At 35.8% G+C, this 21,021-nt stretch overlaps 1 protein-coding gene across 8 annotated transcripts in view; it reads right to left on the bottom strand.

Moving 5' to 3' along the window:
- Positions 1-21,021, bottom strand: part of LOC112054536 (ras GTPase-activating protein raskol) — a 230,303-nt gene that overhangs the window by 67,863 nt on the left and 141,419 nt on the right. The window contains exon 1 of one of the 8 annotated variants that reach the window (XM_052881293.1): positions 14,089-14,314. The exons of 6 other annotated variants lie outside the window; for them this stretch is intronic. The gene's annotated coding sequence lies outside the window, so the exon portion shown is untranslated. Of the gene's footprint in view, positions 1-13,923; positions 13,942-14,088; positions 14,315-21,021 lie in introns of those variants that run through there. One more of the 8 variants, XM_052881296.1, reaches the window with a different exon arrangement.

The following is a 21,021-nucleotide window of genomic DNA, read 5'->3' as shown; positions in this document are numbered from 1 at the left end:
GGTTGATATAAGCGTCTACAAACTTTATCTCTATAATATCATAGATAACAGTAAAAGTAAATAATAAATGTAATATCTGCTCATCATCATAACTAATAATAAGCCAGGGCAATAGTAAGTACAACTGTAGATTGCTATAATTATGTAGAGTTGTGAACTTAATCTACATTACCCCAATCTTGTATCTATCAATCTTATTAGACCGGATATAATGTAGGAACAGTCCACTGTTTACAGGATGTGACAGTTTGTAAGTACCAAGTTTCTAACGGATTCTAGACGCCCACTGACCTGACCGTGCAGTAGCCTGTACTCAACTGAACTGTACACTGTACTGTCGCCCTCACTTTCCTCGGCTCGAAGAGACCATATTTGAGATGATCTCATTACGTCGTCGTCGGAAAGTGTGCCAGTGTGTGTGCTGTGTAGGTCGGTAACGTGCGCCATTGTGAACATTTCTTACCCACTGAGGTGACACGTATATTGACAGTGTTTATTTATTTTTAATGATATAATAGCGGCTAAAGCATGCGAGTCACATGATTTTAAGTGATGACCACTGTTTAAGTATATGTATGTTTAAACACTGATGTAATGACATCCCTTTGAGGTTATTATAACTATGGTCTAGAATCTAGATTGTAGTATAGAGCCAAAGTCGTATTGTACTGTCATCTAAGTATTTTTTTCGCCAAATACCAGATCCAATACATACATTTTATATGAATGCACGAGTACTACAAGTCCGTCATTTTTATATCAACAAAGTGTGCACATCTTTTCAGTATTTTATTAAACAAACTAACGGACGCCCGCGACTTCGTCCGCGTGAATCTCGATGTTAACTTTCAACTACCCCTACCCAACTCTACTGCTACCCTACCCCTACCCTACCCCTACCCTACCCCTACCCTACCCCTACCCTACCCCTACCCTACCCCTACCCTACCCCTACCCTACCCCTACCCTACCCCTACCCTACCCCTACCCTACCCCTACCCTACCCCTACCCTACCCCTACCCTACCCCTACCCTACCCCTACCCTACCCCTACCCAACCCCTACCCTACCCCTACCCTACCCCTACCCTACCCCTTCCCTACCCTACCCCTAACCCTAATAACTCATCAATAAAAATATAACTAATTTTTTTCTACCATTGTTTGCTATTCTTTGTAAATTGTTGATGTAGGAAAACAATTGAGCCATATCTAATCTCCAGTGCAGTCTAAGAAAAACACCTACTTTGTGTTAGTGAAAGGCTTACATTTAAAAGGCTTCTATTAATATCGAGCTGTAGATACCGTCCGAGTAATAACTGTACCATGTCAGTACTTATCCATACTAGCGGACGCTCGCAACTTCGCTAGCGTTGAATATAGTTTTTCAAAAAACCCACATAAAGTTTTTTTCCATAAAAAGTATATATGTTGCTCAATAACCTCTATCTACCAGTTAAAGGGCCATTTAAATTGGTTCAGCCGTTTCAAAGATTAGCCCGGACAAACAGGCAGACAAACATTTAAAAAATGCTTGATTATGTTTTAGTGTTGTGTAAATAGCTTAAGCACTTGAAAAAACACAGTTATTTTGGAATCACAGACAGACAATTTTATTTATATGTACCTATTTGATACTGTACAGAAAACATCACTATGATGCTAATCAAAACCAATATTATCAACCAATATTCGCCTCGCTGCTGAGCTCGAGTCTCCTCTCAGAATGATATTGAGAGGGGTTAGGTCAATAATCCACCACGCTGGCCCATTGCGGATTGGCAGACTTTACACACGTAGAGAATTAAAAAAATTCTCTTACATGCAGGTTTCCTCACGATGTTTTTCCTTCATCATTTGAGACACGTTGTTGTTGGAGGTACATGCCCCGGACCGGATTCGAACCCACAGCCTCCGGAATCCGAGGCAGAGGTCATATTCACTGGGCTCTGACGGCTCTATAACCGATCAATAGAAAAGACAAAGGTACAATGTTATTTTTTGCTTTATAGAGTAATGCAGCTTTGATTTTTTTTGTCGGTTTAATTTTTTTGTTAAAAATATTTTGTTAAAAAATGTCCATGCATTCAAGCATGGCTTCAATATACAAAATGAGACTATCAGTGACATAATGGCATTCACGTAAATGTAGACAATTCTTGAACTTTTTCGTTTGCTGGAATCGCAAAAAAGGCCATTATAAAACCCTTGCCACAATACTTCTATAAATATAACCGCGATAAACATTGACCTTTCTAAAAGGTACTTCGGTTAAATGTTAAAGTATTTTATGAGCTAAACTGAAACTTTCAATGACTGCTCAATTTTCTCAGTTTATATAGAAAATGTATGGCGTAACTGTACCAAACGGTATAACATCCTTACCTACTACATTATTCGTACAATTTTGAAAATAAAATCGAATGTACACGGAATAAAATAAGCAAAAATATGAGAGGGAACACAAAAACCATTTTTTTTAATTATTTCCGTGTTTGTTTCTTATTTACTGTATGATTCGCATTTATAATATGGAAATTAAAATAAAACAGTTTCACCAACCGCTGCTATATTAGTTATGCTATCCATACAAATTAAAAGAATTATCCATACAGAAAGTAAGTCTGTCTGTCTGTTTGTTACCTTTTCACGGCAAAACGGCTGAACCAATCAAAGTGAATTTTTGTATCCTAATAAATGTGACCTAGAAGCAAAACATAGGCTACTTTTTGTCCGTAAAACAAAAATAGAAGGGGGTGAAATAGGGGTTGAAATTTTGGCTGGAAATTCTTTCATGTTTAAAAATTCATTAAAAGAGTTACAGTTACAAAAATTTATGCATGTATCATAAAAGAAATACTAAATGTTATGTGATTTAAGAATTTTTAAAATTCATGATGATGAAAAATGATGAAATTTTACTCTAATTATTCGCAGATGTAGTCGCGGGCGTCCGCTAGTTTACTGTATAGCCATATTTAGCAGTTATTATGTATGCTACTGCACGTCAGTTATTATTTCATGCAGGTATGTCAATTCGAATCCACGAGCGCACGTGATTGGCACACTTACTCCCAACGAAAGTTATTCCATTTTCCGCGCTTTCCTCGCTAACTCGATTGTTGTCGATTAACTCGGTGATTAGTTTGGTATTGCGATAATTTTCCTGTATCGCATACGACACGACATCCAAATATTTTTATTAGAGTTAAATAGCTATTTTGATTGTTCATTGCATATTTCTTATAATATACTGTTATGGTACCTGCCTAATTAGTACTTCTCAGATTGCTGCTGAATTTATTTGGTAAGCTAATCACAAAGTAACTAAAACAGACGAGGTAAGCAGACGTCCGCTAAGAACAGAAAGTCTAAGGGCGAATTAAGTCACAGCCGTCCGCTTGTTATCTATACTAATATTATAAAGCTGAAGAGTTTGTTTGTTTGTTTGGTTGATTGAACGCGCTAATCTCAGGAACTACTGGTCCGATTTGAAAAATACTTTCAGTGTTAGATAGCCCAATATCCCCGTATTCCTACGGAAACGGGAACCACGCGCGTAAAACCGCGCGGCGTCAGCTAGTCACATATAGATACATCAAAGATAAGACTGACCTACCTAACAAGAAAAGAAATCAAAGTAAAACACTTCGTATAATATACAATTTCTTATCCATTGACTTACTTGTTTAAAAATAACACGTTCTCCGAGATAATAAAAGCGCGCCACAATCTTATCGCAGCATCACGGAAGTGCAACGTCTAACCTTGTGGACAGGTAAACGGCTAGTTTTCTTTTATTAAAAAAAGTAATTAATAGAAGATCATTATTATCTCCTTTACTTTATCCCACTTAAGTTGGGTCGGCAAAATATATCAATCTCTTCTATTCGCTTTAATCATTCGTCAACTTATCATATTATACTTTTTATACTAAATATGTCCTCTTTCACACTTCTAGAGGAAGGCCAAAGAAGAGATGGTATTCTTTGGTCTTCTTCTCCTCTTCTGTCCTTCCACTTGCAATTTTCTGGTAATATGACTTCCAGCCCTCCGCATTACCATGTCCATATACCTACCAAGCTAACCTTTAATATATAAAATGAAAATAACTTCAATAGGATTTAAGCTTTTCCCACAAAATAAATAATAAGTACTAGCTGTTTGTGTCGCATAGATAGATTCCTTTCGTATAGGAAACGACTATTCAAATCTTAAATTCATCGAAATCCGTTAAGCAGTAACAACTTCATTCACACAAAGTTTTGTCTCTAGAATAGTTAGATTATTAGAATAATACATGAAAGAATGCCAGCCTAGCTAAGCTTGAAGAAAATTTCTCATAGTAAAACTCGTCTGATGTAAAACTTTCTGTAAATAGCACAGCAGGCCACACATAGACGTTGTAAATATCTGATACCTTATTCAGTTACTCCCCAGTAGGTAGCTTTATTATGGCAAGAGCTTTTTGTAAGATTTGCACAAAGTAAACAGGATACTGCTTTCTATGATTTCAATGTAACACTAAAAATGTCTTCAACTCCAGACCAGCTATATGTTGTTCTTATTGTTTATTAAACTATTTGTTGTTTTATCAAAGTATCATATGTAAAAAATATATAAGTGGACATAAAAAAATATCAAAATTCACCGCAGCGCGAAAATTCAAACATATATTTGAATTTTGATATAAGTCCAAGTAGTTTTATTTTTAATAAAAAAAATCATAAGTTCCAAATAATATTCTTTAAGTTACAGTGATGTGACATAACCAAGAAAACACGTTTCGTAAAAAAATCGAGCGAAAAAGTGAAAGCTGCGCTTGCGTAAACCACAAGTCTCAGATCTCAGGAGATACTGGATATAAAAAACGAAAACTTTACAAATAAAAGCGCAGAGCTTATCCGCACTTGAATGTAAATAAAATAAGTATTATGTTTACCTTCGTATAGTATGAGAACACCTATAGACGAGAAATGTGCGAGTTCATGTAGTAGAAGTACTATTAGAACTCACACACTTCTCGTAAGCCATTACTTATTATCCTCTATTATCCTGTAATACTTGCGAATAATTCGTAATACATTGAATAAATTGAAATAAGCGCACCTATGTCTCTCGTAGTTAAGTGTAATATGTAAATTAACTTCATATGAATTACTATTTATAAAGTGCAAACGCAATTACCATTTAATAGGATGTCTTTTACAGTCTTTTTAACTACCGATTATAAAATTAACTTTGATTTTTACAGCTAGATACATTACTAGCCGAAGCCCCGCGGTTTCCCCCACGTAGCTCTCGTTCCCTTTGGAATAAGGGGATAAAATATGGCCTATGTCACTCACAAATAACATGGCTTTCTAGTGGTAAAAGAATTTTTAAAATTAGTTCAGTATATCCTTACAAGAAAGACATCACAAACTTTATATTTTATTAACACGCTTATATTAGTTTCACTTGTAAGTAACTACGAGTATGTATGTAAGAAAATCTTGGAATCTTAATATGACTCACTTCCCGGTTTTCCATTAGGATGAAATTTTGCACAGCCTCTGAGTTCTGATGACAATACATGACTAGCTAAGAAGCGTCATTACAAATCCAATATGGCGGCCTCCCCAAGATGGCGGACTGGCTGTTTGAAATGGATATCAAATGAAAGGGTTTGCTGTCAGGAATACGAAAAAATAGTCACGTGACTTGAATCCAATTTACGTTCAAGATGGCGGACAAGCTATTCGAAATGCACCTCCATAGTATGGGTATGAAATGGGTTTGCTGTCATAAGAAAAAACTCCATTTGTAATTTTTAGTGCGTGCTAAAAGCGTGGTTTTTAGTTTTTTTTTAACTATTATATTATATTATTATGTAGATACAGGGTCTCATACAGGGTATAGGCTACTACAAAATGTTTGCTACAGTTACTGCAAAACCTTGCTACGTGTAACTTCATACGGTATTGCACAATATACATGTACGAGTAAAATGACACTATTCCTAATAAAAATTTAAGTAGCGTTTTCCTGCAAGCGACACTTGATCCACTTCGAGAGGTGGTCTTCACAGTTGACTTGCGACGTGTCCTCGTGAGCCTCAATTTATTGTTAACGTTGTTACAAGAGTTAAATTTAAACTATGTCAAGTACACAATAAAATAATATATATATAAATAAAATTGAACTGTCTTTCTGTGATTTCAAAATATTAAACAACTGTGCTTTTTCAAGTGCTTATAGCTTTTTAGTACACGATACCATTAAGGTTTATGTATTTTTTTTTGTTTGTCCGGGTTAATTTCTGGAATGGTTGAATCGATTTAAATGGGACTTTTACTGGAAGATAGAGGAGGTTATGCAGCTATATATAGGCTACATTTTATCCCGATAAAACACATGGTTTCCGCGGGATTTCTAAAAAACAGACTTTCAGCAGTACGAAATTTCGGGCGTCCCCTAGTCCTTAATATAAAATCTATTTCGCGCAGCTTTTCACCAAAGCTTTTAAATTCAAATTAAAAGCGATCTTTGCCTGTGACATTATTTTTATATAAAAAAAATTCAGCTTGTTTCTTTTCCGTCAATGTTATTTATTTTTAAATCACAAAGAAAGTAGAAATGTACACTCAATCAAACACACGAATACTCAACCTATATTTCATGAAGCAGCACTCTAGAGCTTAATTTTCACGATAGTAAAAGTTCATGTGAAATATATTTATCCGATTTCAATCTCCCCTTTTACCGTTGACCTATTTAACATTAAATACGGTTATTAACTTCATAATTGGTAATTTAAAATAGGGGTGAAAAAGCTTTTTGTGAATAAAGTTCGAAAATCCATACTAATATCATAAGGTAAAGTTTGTGGTAAGTATTGTAGGGGGTACGGTAATTTCTTGATCTACTGAACCGATTTTGAAAATTCTCACTAGCAAGCCACGTTATTTGTTAGTCTCATAAGCGATATTTTATCCCCGTTTTCTCATACGCGGGTAAAACCGCGAGGCGTACGTTAGTCTCCGATACATTTCTAATACTATGGAACTAGCGGACGCTTGCGACTTCATCCGCCCTTAGACCTCTTTAATCCGGCCCTATCTCAAAATCCGTTCTTAACGGATACCTACGCACTATAGACTACCTCCCTACCAAATTTCAACTTTGTATACGTCAAACGGTTTTCCGAAATTTCGTTATGAATGACCTTTCCCATTTATATATTAAGATTTAATAATTTAATAGTGTATGTAATAATATCTATAAGTATTATTATACTATATGCAAAAGTAGTCTGTCCAGACCACATAACATTACCATGTTCACAGGGTTGCCACTGCGGTTGCCAGGTTCGTCCATGACAGTATACGCCCGGTCATTCGCATTTCCGGTGACCATTACGGCAGCGGAAATCAATATGCGATGCAGTTCGGCTTTGGCAACCATATTCTGAATTGTTATATCATAATAATAGCATCTAATAATCGTAATAATGGGTATGTATAATAAAAATAAGTTATGAAACAGTTTAATAGCGGGCAAAGGGGCAGATCGCCTGATGGTAAGTCATCGCACATGAATCGGCAGACTTGATACTAAAATCATGGTTTATTTATGATTTTTCTATATTTACCTACATAGATGGAAAGCTTCAAAATTAACTTTATGTAGGTTACGTAGGTATGAATATGATCATAACAATACTTGTAAGTTTAATCACTAATTTTTCGGTTATGGGTAACAATAGGAAAAAGATAAGTGTATGGAAACTATTTTACTTAACCACTTTACTTTAGAACAATAATAATTTAAGAATAATTTAAAAAAACACCTTGAAACACTAGGTTCTAGTGGGAATGATTATAATTACAATTTGAATTATTAATTTATAAAAGTCGATAAAACTTAACGTATGCACTAGACTAGAAATACAAGAGCATTTACAATGAAGACTAAGTATTTATAATTTAGTTATTCTTCTTATCGCTATAATAAATATTTACTTGATGTTTCAAAAATCCAATATTATCCGTTACGTATAATCTTTAAGAACGTTTTCTCACGTTCCGTTATCGGTCTTTCAAAAACTTATAGATGATAACCATGAACAATCTGCAAGCATACGCATTTTATAGACGGAGAGTAAATAAATACACGCAATAAATATATATTTAATTCTTATACATTTATACGTACTTATATTTCAATATGGATTATAATTTGTTTGCCAAACCTATCACTAGTAGATACAAATCTACTTTTTCAATAATGAGTAGGTAATCGATATCTCTCTATTCGATAATGGAAAGGTATGAAATACGATATATTTAAAGTCTATTATATGTATACTGAATAGCAAAACTTTTAGGTTATTTTGAGGTATTTTAATTAACTTATTAATCCCGCAGTTCGAACCAATTTCTTATAATTTGTAATGAAATTTTAGCACGTTAATACTTTTAAAAAAGTTTTTTTTTTAATAAATTCACTAAAAGAATAATACACCATATCTGACGAGAACTATAAAACTCGCTTCGCTATGGTAAAGAACATTCGCATGAAAAATTGTAAGTCAATTGAACGACTGTATCATATTCAATAGGCTTGAAATTATCATCACTCCCACAAAACTTTTTATGTTCAGATTCAATTAAATTGGAAAAAAACTCGGGTTTACTTAAATTAATTAATTAGAAGAGTAAATTCAGCTTAGCTCACTGAACCGTTAAAAGAGGTAAGTTTACCTAAGCTTTGAAATAAAATACCTACCGGTCTAGCTCGCTCTACAACCATTCCCCGCCCTATGAGAGAGGGTTTTTTTTATTCTTTACAAGTTAGCCCTTGAGCTACAATCTCACCTAACGGTAAGTGATGATACAATCTAAGATGAATGAGAGTGAGAAGTTGTTAGGAGAAAAATGAAAATCCACACCCCTTTCGGTTTCTACACGACATCGCACCGGAACGCTAAATTTGAAAATTTGCCAGTAGGGCGGTAACTAGCCACGGCCAAAGCCTCCCACCAGCCGGATCTGAACCAATAAAGAAAACCTCAATCGGACCAGCCGGGGATGAAACCCAGGACCTCCGTCTTGTAAATCCACTGCGCACACTATTGCGCCACGGAGGCCGTCAAGCATGTATTATCCATGTTTATTAACAGTGACTAAAATTTACTTTTCCACTCGAATAAAATAAATGAGAGATGTAAGTACGACAATAGATGGAGATCAAAAGTAGAATATTTCGATCAATCGTTTTAAAGCCGAAAAAAGGCCGAACTCAAATCTAAAAGTTCTAGGACTCTACGCCCGCTCGTCAGGCTATTGTTGTACCTAATAGTAGTTTTAGCTTAGTTGAAGGAGAAAGGGGAATGTTGATAATCATCATCATCAGTAACAGCCGATGGACGTCCACTGCTGGACATAGGCCTCTTGCAAGGACTTCCTAATAGAACGGTCTCGAGCCGCAAGCATCTAGCAACGCCCTGCAACCCGCTTGATGTCCTCGGTCCACCTAGTGAAAAAGGTACACAACCACAATGTTGATAATATTTAAAACAAAAGATTAGGGCCATATACTAGAAAAAAATACCCGTAAAGTTAAGTAAAGGGATTAAAAAAAAGTAATGTTGACTAGATTATACGTAAAAAAAATGCGTTCGCAGTGGATTATATTAATCCGCGGCCGACCGCTGGCACGAGGAAGTTTGCTCGGCGGAGCTTTGGTTAACAATTTTGTGTATCATGTACATACAGGTACCAAAGACCCTTTGTCATGTAACGGTGATTAAAATTCCAGGCCACGGGGCGGTTGGAATCAAATTCTCGTCGCATCCAGTGACTGATGCACGGTGCGTGTTAGAAACGTGGGTAGAGTAACAAATTCTGCATCGCCATAATAAGAGTCTTGTTATGAATCGTTTACCTGTATCGTAAATTCCGATCAATTGCATCCAGGAATCGGTTGACACGGGAAGTTTTATGTCTCTTAATTTTTTACTCGACTGAGGCGAATGACTTATGTTTAACAATCTTTACGATTGACAAAGTGATTTCCGGTGAAGTTATGCAGTGTTACAAAGATATAAAAAAAACTGTCGGCTCCATGTATAATGAAGAATAAAATTACACAGAGAGAAAAACAATTTTAAAAGACATACACGGTCCGCCTCAGAAAACAGCAGTCATAAAATATGGATTATCGGTTTGTAAATACATTATATCCCTGCAGATAAGAGTAAATTAAAACAATGGACACTTCTGAGAATCATTATATTCTAAAGTGTCCATTGTCCATTGGTAACTGGAATTTGGTAAAAAGTTACCGTGTATGAAATAATACATTAAATGTCTATACTATCCGAACTTACTTAGGTATTTAAATCATCATATTATAGGCTTTGAAATCGTACATGAAAAAAATGTAAATTGCACACGGACGAAGGAACAGACGCCCACTTGTCCTTCTTACTATAGGTATTGTTATTATGCGACTCTATAGTACCTCTACCTTATTATTAGCATTTTTCATATTCCCACGAAACCTTTTTGCATTCAATTTGTTAATACTTTTATTTACTCAGAACCTCATTTAGTTTTATTTCGATTGCTTTAGGTTTTAACCTTGGTACTACAATTAAAATCCTTGTTTTACCTCAGCTACTTATACCGCCCTCCAAGTTGAGAGCGACAGAACAAACCTTAAAACAACACTTAACATTCCTGGCTACGTACTCGAGAGCAGTAATAAGCGCACTTGAAGTCGGCGCAAAATATTTTTTTCCCGTTCGTTGAACAAAACAGGGTAAGCAGGTCTCTATTGTGTTCTACAAGGGAACATAGTAACAATGGCCGAGCAGGTAGCAAGCGAGATGCGGGCTGTATACGATGTTGTAACGCCATGTGTGATTTTCTTATACAAAGAAAGCCTGCAATAGCCAGATATCTTTTCACAGCCTCATTTTATGAAGGACTAGCTGATGCCGCGCGGTTTCTTACACGTGGTTCCCGTACCCGTAAGAGAACGAGGGTAATATACAGTCTATAGCCTTCCTCGATATATGAGCTATCTAACACTGAAATAATTTTTCAAATCGGACCACTAGTTCCTGAGATTAGCGCGTTCAAACAAACAAACTCTTCAGTTTTATGATGTTATGTATATATGAAAGTTTATTATCCCATGCTCTTACCATAGGTAAGTGGACGTCTATCGACTGATAAGGTAAGGTAAGGTATTTGTTTAGAATTAGAAGTCTTTGGGGTTTTTTGGAGTTCTGTGGAGAGAATTATGAAATTTAGTAGTGGTAGATCCTCAATTCACTAGAGAACCGTAAAGTTTGATTGTTAACGAGATATTTCGACGGGTAGCCGCGATGCTAAGTAAGTAGTAATTAAGGAAATTACATATAACTTGATCTGTCACACTACTCGTATGTTGAGGAAAATATTACAGAAATATGCTTTAAACTTAGACGATTGAGGCCCTGGACTCTTGAAACCTTCAAAGCAACCACGGCGCAAACTTCATAACGGACATATACTTAATTTAAGTAGTTACGTATAGTAGGGGCATGAAAATTTTTTCAGCCTTTTTTTATTCTTTACAAGTTAGCCCTTGACTACAATCTCACCTGATGGTAAGTGATGATGTAATCTAAGATGGAAGCGGGCTAACTTGTTAGGAGTAGGATGAAAATCCACACCCCTTTCGGTTTCTACACGACATCGTACCGGGATGCTAAATCACTTGGCGGTACATCTTCAGTAAATGAGGTATATCTAGCTATCGCAGGCTTTCAGTCTGTTACCATTACCACCCGGCGCGGCAGATGGTTGAAATCATTGATGTATATGTAACTCGATTGTTAAAATCCAATTTCGTGATCGGAATTCGATATTGATCACAAGCAGGTGGTAAAACAAAATATTAGACCGATATTTGCAAACAACGGCTTAACAATGATAATGCAACAAACAAATGACTATAATAAATGACAGCATTATTTATAAACATTGCTTAAAACGAACCAAATTGCAACTGAACGATCAATCAGATGCAGATCATGTCATACCGCATCATGCAATAACCTATTTGTAATAAAGACTTTTTCTTGTAATAATCCTCCCGTTTGACTATTGTCGTACCCATCTCTTAACACGGCGTTTCCGACTCTATTATATATAAAAAAATCGGTTGCTATAAAATCGGTTTACTGACGATAGTTGAACGTGACGTCTTATAAAAATACGGATGGAAAAATGTTCGTTTTTCTAAAATACTGTTTAATAATCTTCATAGACCAGAATCTACTTTATTTCTTGTAAAAATAGTTGGCAACCCTAGAGCGAGGGAACGACGCATGACGTCATCTTTTTTCGAGTGTGCAGCCGGCTCCATCGAATTATAAGACCTTGTCACATCAAAAAATCATGCAATGGAATGATTTAGATGGATAGAGATTTGTTACTCATTCACGCAAGATCAGTTCAACAGAATAGGATCTTTGATAAATATATACTCGTAGGTTATAGTCTAGAATAGCACAAAGACGACATTTTACACCGATACTTATACAGATATAGAATTTATGCGAGTAAAACTGCGGGAAACAGCCAGTCGTTTTTCTTTATGTGAATACTCCACAAAGGAAAAATTGCTTCACTACAATACGATACCACGCGATATATCCTTTAATTATAAGCAAGTGGGGCATTGTACAAGACTCATTAACTGCAAAGCCGTATTTTTCGCCCAAGTTTTTTTTTATACAGTATAATTTAGTTCATAGCCGTTTAATGTAAACACTTTATGTGAACATCTGCTAGAGAAACTTTTAAAAGAGAAACCTTCAATTTTACAAATACTTCACTCCCATGTTATTGCTGTGTCAATGTTTATATAGTTCCGCTTATCAAGTTTTTGATAACAGATATAAGTGACAAATTTACACAATCTTTTATCATCATTTTGTAGTGATAACTCAGTAGATAGTTTTAACTTCAAAGATCAAGTTTTCGTTCAAATACAATTCCTTAGCACTTTGTCGGTTGTAGGTTTACTATAGAAAATAGGCAATAATAATATTTATACATCATCATCATACGAGTATCAGCCGTTAGACGTCCGCTGCAGGACATAGGCCTTTTGTAGGGACTTGCAATATCACGATCCTGAGCCGCCTGCATCCAGCGAATCCCTGCGACTCGCTTGATCAACACTGCGCTTTCTAGTACGGGGTCGTCCAGCACCTTGGGACCCCAACGTCCATCGGCTCTTCTTCAATATTTACCAGTTTAATGCAAAGAAAAAATAGACCTTCTCTTGTACCGATAAAAAAATTAATAATTGGGAAAAACTAGGCGACGCCGACGCCCTTGAAATAATAATATGTATTCCTATATAATAATACTTATTTTTCTAAAGTCTGACTAAATCAATGAAAAAAGCCGTTATCCAAACTTAGTGGCTTGAAAAATCGATCTTTATGCAGTGATTTTTACTTACAACGTATTTTTTTTTATTATTATTGTAATTTAATGTAGGGTCGTTTTTGGGATTGGGGCTTTATTTATTGGGGGTTTGTTACATAAATCATGTATTCTTCTATTTGTACGAATATTAAAAATCAAAAAAATCATCGAAATCAAATCAACATCATCGAAATCAACGAAAACGTCGACCGTTAAAGTACGCTATCGTAAATACTTCTCCAATAGGTTATAGAATATTCATAATATAGTAGGAATAAAGAAAGTTTTATAAGTTCAATGTAAGGTGTAGGTTTATACTTGTCATCACTGGGGTGATCTGCCACGCGTTGAAGCTATATTTAGGCATCTGCCAGCGGCGATCCAGCGAAGTGTTATGTGTTAAGGCCAAGTTAATCAATATTTAACTGATCAATAATCCATATACTTACATCACAAGATATACAAAACGAGTACATAACTACTGATAATATACATAAACATGTATATTGAAATGTTATTTCTTTAAGAAAAAAAAATACAAGTTTATTCGCAAAACTGATCCGCAATATTTGTATAACTTTTGTGTAATACAAAAACTTTTAAATTTCACTGACACAAACTTTCTATCCAACAAAATGGTACGAAAAAACCAGTCACCACAACGCACTGGTACACAGAATTCCACAATACATAAAACAGTTCACGCTTCACTCAGTCCAACCGCGGAGTTCCTGCGCTTTGTTGACTAGTTAATGAGTCCTCACTGAAAAAAAAACTGTCACAAAACTTTTTTGAACGTTGCATGGAGCTGCGAACGACGCGCGCGCGGCTCGGGCACGTAGCAACTGTTTACAAACGACACGCTCCGCTCACTGCACTTGTAGGGTTGCCAACTGTGAAGTACCAGCCAGTGGCGTGCACAAGGTTTTTAACTGAGGCAGATACTATACATTTTTTTTATTCATGACAGGCTCGCGTGTGACCATGATCATACTTCATGTTAGGTGTAAATGTAGATATAGTCACGCTTCCAAGATGCTTATACTACAGCTCAACTCGATGTGTACTGTTTACCAACAAATTAAAATTGAGGGTATAAATCGCTACTCATTTCAGACCTAATTATATATGTATGTATATCTTAATTAGAATTAAAGCATCGAATCAAATGTCGTTAACAATACAAATCCAAAATTCCTTGTTTAATACAGGTACATAATGTGTCAGAAATTCAGTTTTTATAAGCAACTAACGGACGCCCGCGACTTCGTACGCGTGAAACTCGATGTAAACTTTCAACTACCCCTACCCAACTCTACTCCTACACTACCCTTACCCTACCCCTACCCTACCCCTACCTTTTCCTGAATTTTCTTTGCTATAAACCTCACGGAGCCCGAGACTTTTCCAACGAATGCAAAACCGTGGAAATCGGTTCGTGCGTTCTGGAGTTATAGCGTCAGGAAGGAAAACCCGACTTATTTTTATATAGTAGACTATTAAGTACACGCCAATGAACCAGTAATGGGCGATGGCAGACTGGTAAAATTTCTCTATTCCGTTTGGTTTTCGATGCTGTAGTAATCTGACAAACAAAGCTCGTTTATGTTTAAATTTTAAACGGAAGGTAAATTTCATTTAAAAAAAATCTACTGTTTTACATACCAATTCGCCACAACTGACTACTGTCAAACTTATATCTGTATACGCTACCATTACTTCCAAAGTCACTGTAACAATTACGTTAATTATTTACGTTCTCCAAACTTATGTTTAATATTAATCAAAATGCGTTGTGCTGATTTTGCAAAGGCTAAAGACTCACACAGAGTAACGCAGCAACAGTCTCATTTCGTCGTCTAACTACATACAGTAAAATACCCAATAAAAAAATAAATAAGAAAAATCTTTAAGCAACAATATCTAGTGAATACTGTTTTGACAGCCCTAAGTGCCCACCATTATTCCACTCGAACCATGCCACCTGTGTTCTTTATTACAATGTACATAAAATCTATTTTACAGCAACCAGAAGCCATTTAGTACAGTATGCAATGGGTTCATAGAAAAAAAACGAGCACGTAACGATAAGAATTATCATATCGGTGTCCCGGGTTGTGTGATACCGTTGATGCAAACTTGGGCACCTATAATATTTAACCCTCAAATAACTCCATGGCTTAGGTTAGAGCACAGAAAACATAGTTAGAGCTCCATTAGTCGCAGTACTGTCATACCTTCTCAAAACTTATAATTTAGATAGATAGAGAAAAAAGAATAAACATACATACAATGAAACATACTGCATAAACAGACTTATTAGATAGTTACAATTTAATTTTGCGAATACCCGAGCATTCATTTGTAAAAGCTTTACTTATTTGTAAGGCTTATAGCATAATCAAAAATTGTATTCATTTCAATTATTGGAATTTAGTAGAAATGTACTCGTATTGTGTAAATTTTCATCTAAAATATTAACACTCTGTTTATGATAAACACAAGCATTTAAATATAATAGTTTCACTAAAATACGTAGTAAATATGACCCCATTTTGCGGCTATCGGCGATAGCGTACAATAAATTACCATTAACACATGTATGTAGCTACTCGTACCTACATTTTGTACTATTAAATTAATCACGATAGGAAATTCACTAATGAAATTGTTATGCGCGAGGTTTATCGCGAAATACGCTTCATTATGTTGCTTTTAAAGCTTAATTAAAATTAACTTACATATTATGGACTTTATACATATAGTAATTAACTTACTAACGCCCGTTGCTTCGCCCGCTTCACATATCTTAAAGAGATTAGGCCGCGTTTTCGATGAAAGCTCCGACACTTACCGAGACTTCCAACAACTATCATCATATCATATTAAAACCTAAATTGTTTTTGTTTACCTTGACCATTGATTAATTATTATTTATGTAAATGAACCCCTCTATCTTTTGGTGAAAACCGCATGCAAATACGTTCGGTAGTTTTCGCATTTATTGCGAACAGAGAGACAGAGATACATATAGACAGAATCATCATAAATCTTTGATTTAATCTAACTTTTAACTAATTTACAGATTTAATGCTTTTACTAAATTAAAACATAAACTCTAGTGAGCTTTGTCGATCATAATAAACATTTAACGCACAAAAAAGGTCTATAGCTGTTATTATTTCAAAAAGTCTATTTATTTACTCGCGCCTTAAGTTATTTATTCCCGCTTGACTAAATGTTAAAACATCCATATCTAATTTATAAGATACATAACAGCTTGAATGAAAAAAGTGTAATGTTATAGGGTTAAGAAAAGTAAGAAAGTGTTCTTATTTATACGCTTCCTTTTCACGGGGAAAAAAATAAATAACCTTCGATACTACAGCTAGAACTTCAGTTTGTCTGTGCAGTTTTAACTGTGCAGTTTTATCTGATCGATATTTTAATCAGAGTCATTAAAACAAACTGTGCGGTTAAAACTGACGGACACTACACACGGACGATTAAACTGGACAGTCGAACTGTCAAGTCGTGACCTTGTGGGTCGGGGTATTTGTCGGATGCAATGAAGTTATGAATATGGGAAAGAAATAGTCTCACCACAACTGTCATTAAAAAAAAAATCAAAATCGGACTACTTAGTAAAATATTGGATAGAAGCGTTACTTTGCGGAAGTTCATCATGAATAGATGAAAATTTATTTATTTTGCTATCATCCGCGAAAAGCCGTACTTTGCAATTATGTATACGTTGTAGAGTCAACATCTCCTGAGGATGCTCCGGTTTCGGGATGAAACGTACGTAGAGAGTATTTTGTCGGACCTGGGTGACGCATGGGTTCGTCGGCTTTTGGCGGATGATAGCAAAATAAATAAATTTTTATCTACTCAGTAAAAAGTTCTTGTTGTTTTTCGTCGGTTAAAAAATATATTCATAGGTAGTTTTTAATTCGAATGCTAGAAATTGATTCAATTTACAATATGAGTATCTGTCATTTTTTTAAGATACACAATTTTATGCAAATTATTTCTGGACAAAGTTTTGGAAATATTAATATTACAATTGAACTTGTGCATTGAGAACGAAATAACGAGAAAGAAACACTTTCTCAACGTTATTATGAAAAGTTGCGCATTTTACACAGTCTCCAATTACTAACAGTGCAAGTGACATGCACGCTATCATTGAGTAACATAGATAGCGTACGATATGCAGTTAGGTACAACAACTGTTGTCGCAATAGGTTTTGTTGTTGTCTTTGTTGTTTTTATTGTGACTATTATTATTGGTTCCTATGTACATATATTACATGTTGTATGTTATCTTCAGCACAAAACATTACATTGGTTCTACATCGATACTATAATATTTTAAAGAGGGTATTGTAGGGGGTAATCTCTATATCAATTGAACCGATTTTGAAAATTGTTTTACCAATAGAGGTCACGGGAGGTCAGAGGAGAGGAGAGTCACGTTATTCATGAGTATCATGAGCTATATTTTATTCCCGTATTTGTACAGGAACGGAAATTACACGGGTGAAACCGCAGGACGTCGGCTTGTAATACGTATACTACCACGATTAAAGAACTGCGGACACAATGTTTAGTCTAGTCCAGCGATCCCCACCCGTTTTACCTATTATTGAGTTTCCTCCAAATACCTTATTATTAATTAGTACTGGTCATGTTAAAAAAAGGCCATGGCTAATATTCGTTATGACAATAAAATTGACGGACCAAATCGTTACCGGGCAGGCCACATAGTTCGCAGAGCCGCTGGATGTTGAGGTCCCAAGGTGCTGAAAAGGCGACCCCACATCGGAAAGAGCAGTGTTAGTCCACCCAGGTGGACCGAGGACATCAAGCGAGTTGCAGGGAGCCGCTGGATGCTGTCGGCTCGCGACCGTCGTGTTTGGAAGTCCATGCCAGGAAGCCTACGTTCAGCAATGGCTGATAATGATAATGATAATATGATAAATATAGTACTTCCCCACTGAATCCCTACGGCAATAGTCATACTCGTCGTCATCAACCCATATTCGGCTCACTGCTGAGCTCGAGTCTCCTCTCAGAATGAGAGGGGTTAGGCCAATAGTCCACCACGCTGGCCCAATGCGGATTGGCAGACTTCACACATGCAGAGAATTAAGAAATTCTCTGGTATGCAGGTTTCCTCACGATGTTTTCCTTCACCGATTGAGACACGTGATATTTAATTTCTTAAAATGCACACAACTGAAAAGTTGGAGGTGCATGCCCCGGACCGGATTTGAACCCACACCTTCCGGAATCGGAGGCAGAGGTCATATCCACTGGGCTATCACGCTATAGTCATACTAATACTACTAAAAAAACTGTACCTACTTTTAAGAAAATCTTTGATGTTACATACAGAATTGTTCAAATTAACTATCTCGCAATATACACTTTAATTGCTTTTAAAAGTTTTCTAACGTAAATATCAAAAAAAAAAAAAATCAAAACATTTAACTATAGGGTTGTCGTACTTCAAAGGACTACGTAGAAACGTATGTTAGTTAAAAATAGTTGCAAGTACAGAGTATTGCAGTTGGTAACAGTAATGCGACGGAGGTGTAGAAACGCTGTTTACGTCAGAGATTTATCACGGCACACGCCGGAAGAATAGAATAAACACTGCTATAATTAACATACTAAACGCTCAGCACTGTCGTTAAAATGCGTCAATGGCTCTACGGTTTTAGAGAGCGAGTTCTGTTTGATCTAGGGTTCGATCCCCGTTCTGTACCTACTTTTGTCCACTGGCTCTTATTAAAAAAGACATTAATTGTTCTATTAAAAAAGACATACTCGTAATACTCTTTTATAAAAAACATTCTTACATTAAGATATCACAATTTTTAAAATAGGTCTATATAAACATGTTAACATGTAAAATTACGTTCTGCTGTTAACGTAAAAAATAAAAATGTATTACAAAATAAAAAATAGACATTAAATTTTTTTAGACAAAAACTTTCATTAACCTACTGTGAGAGACTTAAATAGGTTTATCTTAAAATGTGTGGAATCGTATCTGCGTATAATTAATAATGTCGTGATTAAATTTTTTTGTCTTTTTATTTAAAGGAGTTTATAACATGGAGGCATGTTACTATCGAAAAAAAAAAACACAAAATAAGCATCATCATTATCAACCCATATTCGGCTTATTTCTGAGCTCGAGTCTCCTCTCAGAATGAGAGGGGTTAGACCAATAGTCCACTACGCTGGCCCAATGCGGCTTGGCAGAATTTACACACGCAGAGAATTAAGAAAATTCTCAGGTGTGCAGGTTTCCGCACGATGTTTTTCCTTTACCATTTAAGACACGTGATATTTAATTTCTTAAAATGCACACAACTGAAAAGTTGGAGGTGCATGCCTCGGACAGTATTCGACCCTACACCGGAATCGGAGGCAGAGGTTATATCCACTGGGCTATTACGGTTCAAAAAAAACATACGTATACTCTACTAAAATTCACCGCGCGACAAAATAAAACGCCATCTTCTAGTTACAGTTTCATATATTACGTAAAGTCTGACACAATATCATTGTATATTGAATGGAACTGTTACAGTGTACAAGCCCGACTGTGAGTAACCACGCACGTGGGCTCGGCAGAGATAAAGCAAAGATACGTGCTACATGACACCGCTAATATAAACACGAGTGGGTCCCCGGCAGCGGCAGGGAGATAAGCGGCCTCACTTTCAATATTGCGTGAGTCACAACTTGGAAAGAAGGAATTGAATGTAACGTAAAAATATTTTACTTTAACTCAGAGGATTTAATCCAATAATTTCCAAACATCAAGCGAGTTACAGCGGGTTAAGCGGGATGCTGGATGGCTGCGGCGCTGGCAGCTCGAGACTGTTTTGTTTGGAAGTCCATGCAAATGCCTATGTCCAGCATTGGATGCCCATCTGCTGTTAATGATGATGATGCCGAAGTTGAGAAGTAGATGGTATACGTGTAATACCCCTACTGTAGGCGCATGGAGTAACAAACATTCATAAAAATAGGTATGTTTGGATATGGCTCTTAGTTTTTAATAATATAGAAATATAACAATAGTATAATATATCTATACTAATATTATAAAGCTGAGAAGTTTGTTTGATTGAACGCGCTAATCTCAGGAACTACTGGACCATTTTGAAAAATTCTTTCTGTGTTAGATAGCCCATTTATCGAGGAAGGCTATATATTATCCCCGTATTCCTACGGGAACGGGGTAAAACCGCGCGGCGTCAGCTTGCATAGAAATATAGCTGATGATACATTCCCATATGTCACAAGAGAGATTTTCATCTAGCAAAAACACAACTTACAGTTACAGGTACCACCTAATTCGCTAGCACTTTATTATAAATCTAAAACTTAATTCTATTTACCTAAATATATACATCTAAAACTTAATACTACTGTTTCATACACATATGTATACTTTGTTGTATACTTATATTTTTCAAATGAATTCAAACCCTACCCGATCTTCTCTGACAAAAGGCAAAAGT

The sequence above is a fragment of the Bicyclus anynana genome, chromosome 4 (assembly GCF_947172395.1).
Source record: "Bicyclus anynana chromosome 4, ilBicAnyn1.1, whole genome shotgun sequence".
NCBI classification, from domain to species: Eukaryota; Metazoa; Arthropoda; class Insecta; order Lepidoptera; family Nymphalidae; genus Bicyclus; species Bicyclus anynana.
Note: the sequence above shows the minus strand (reverse complement) of the source record. Positions and strands in the feature narration are given on the sequence as shown.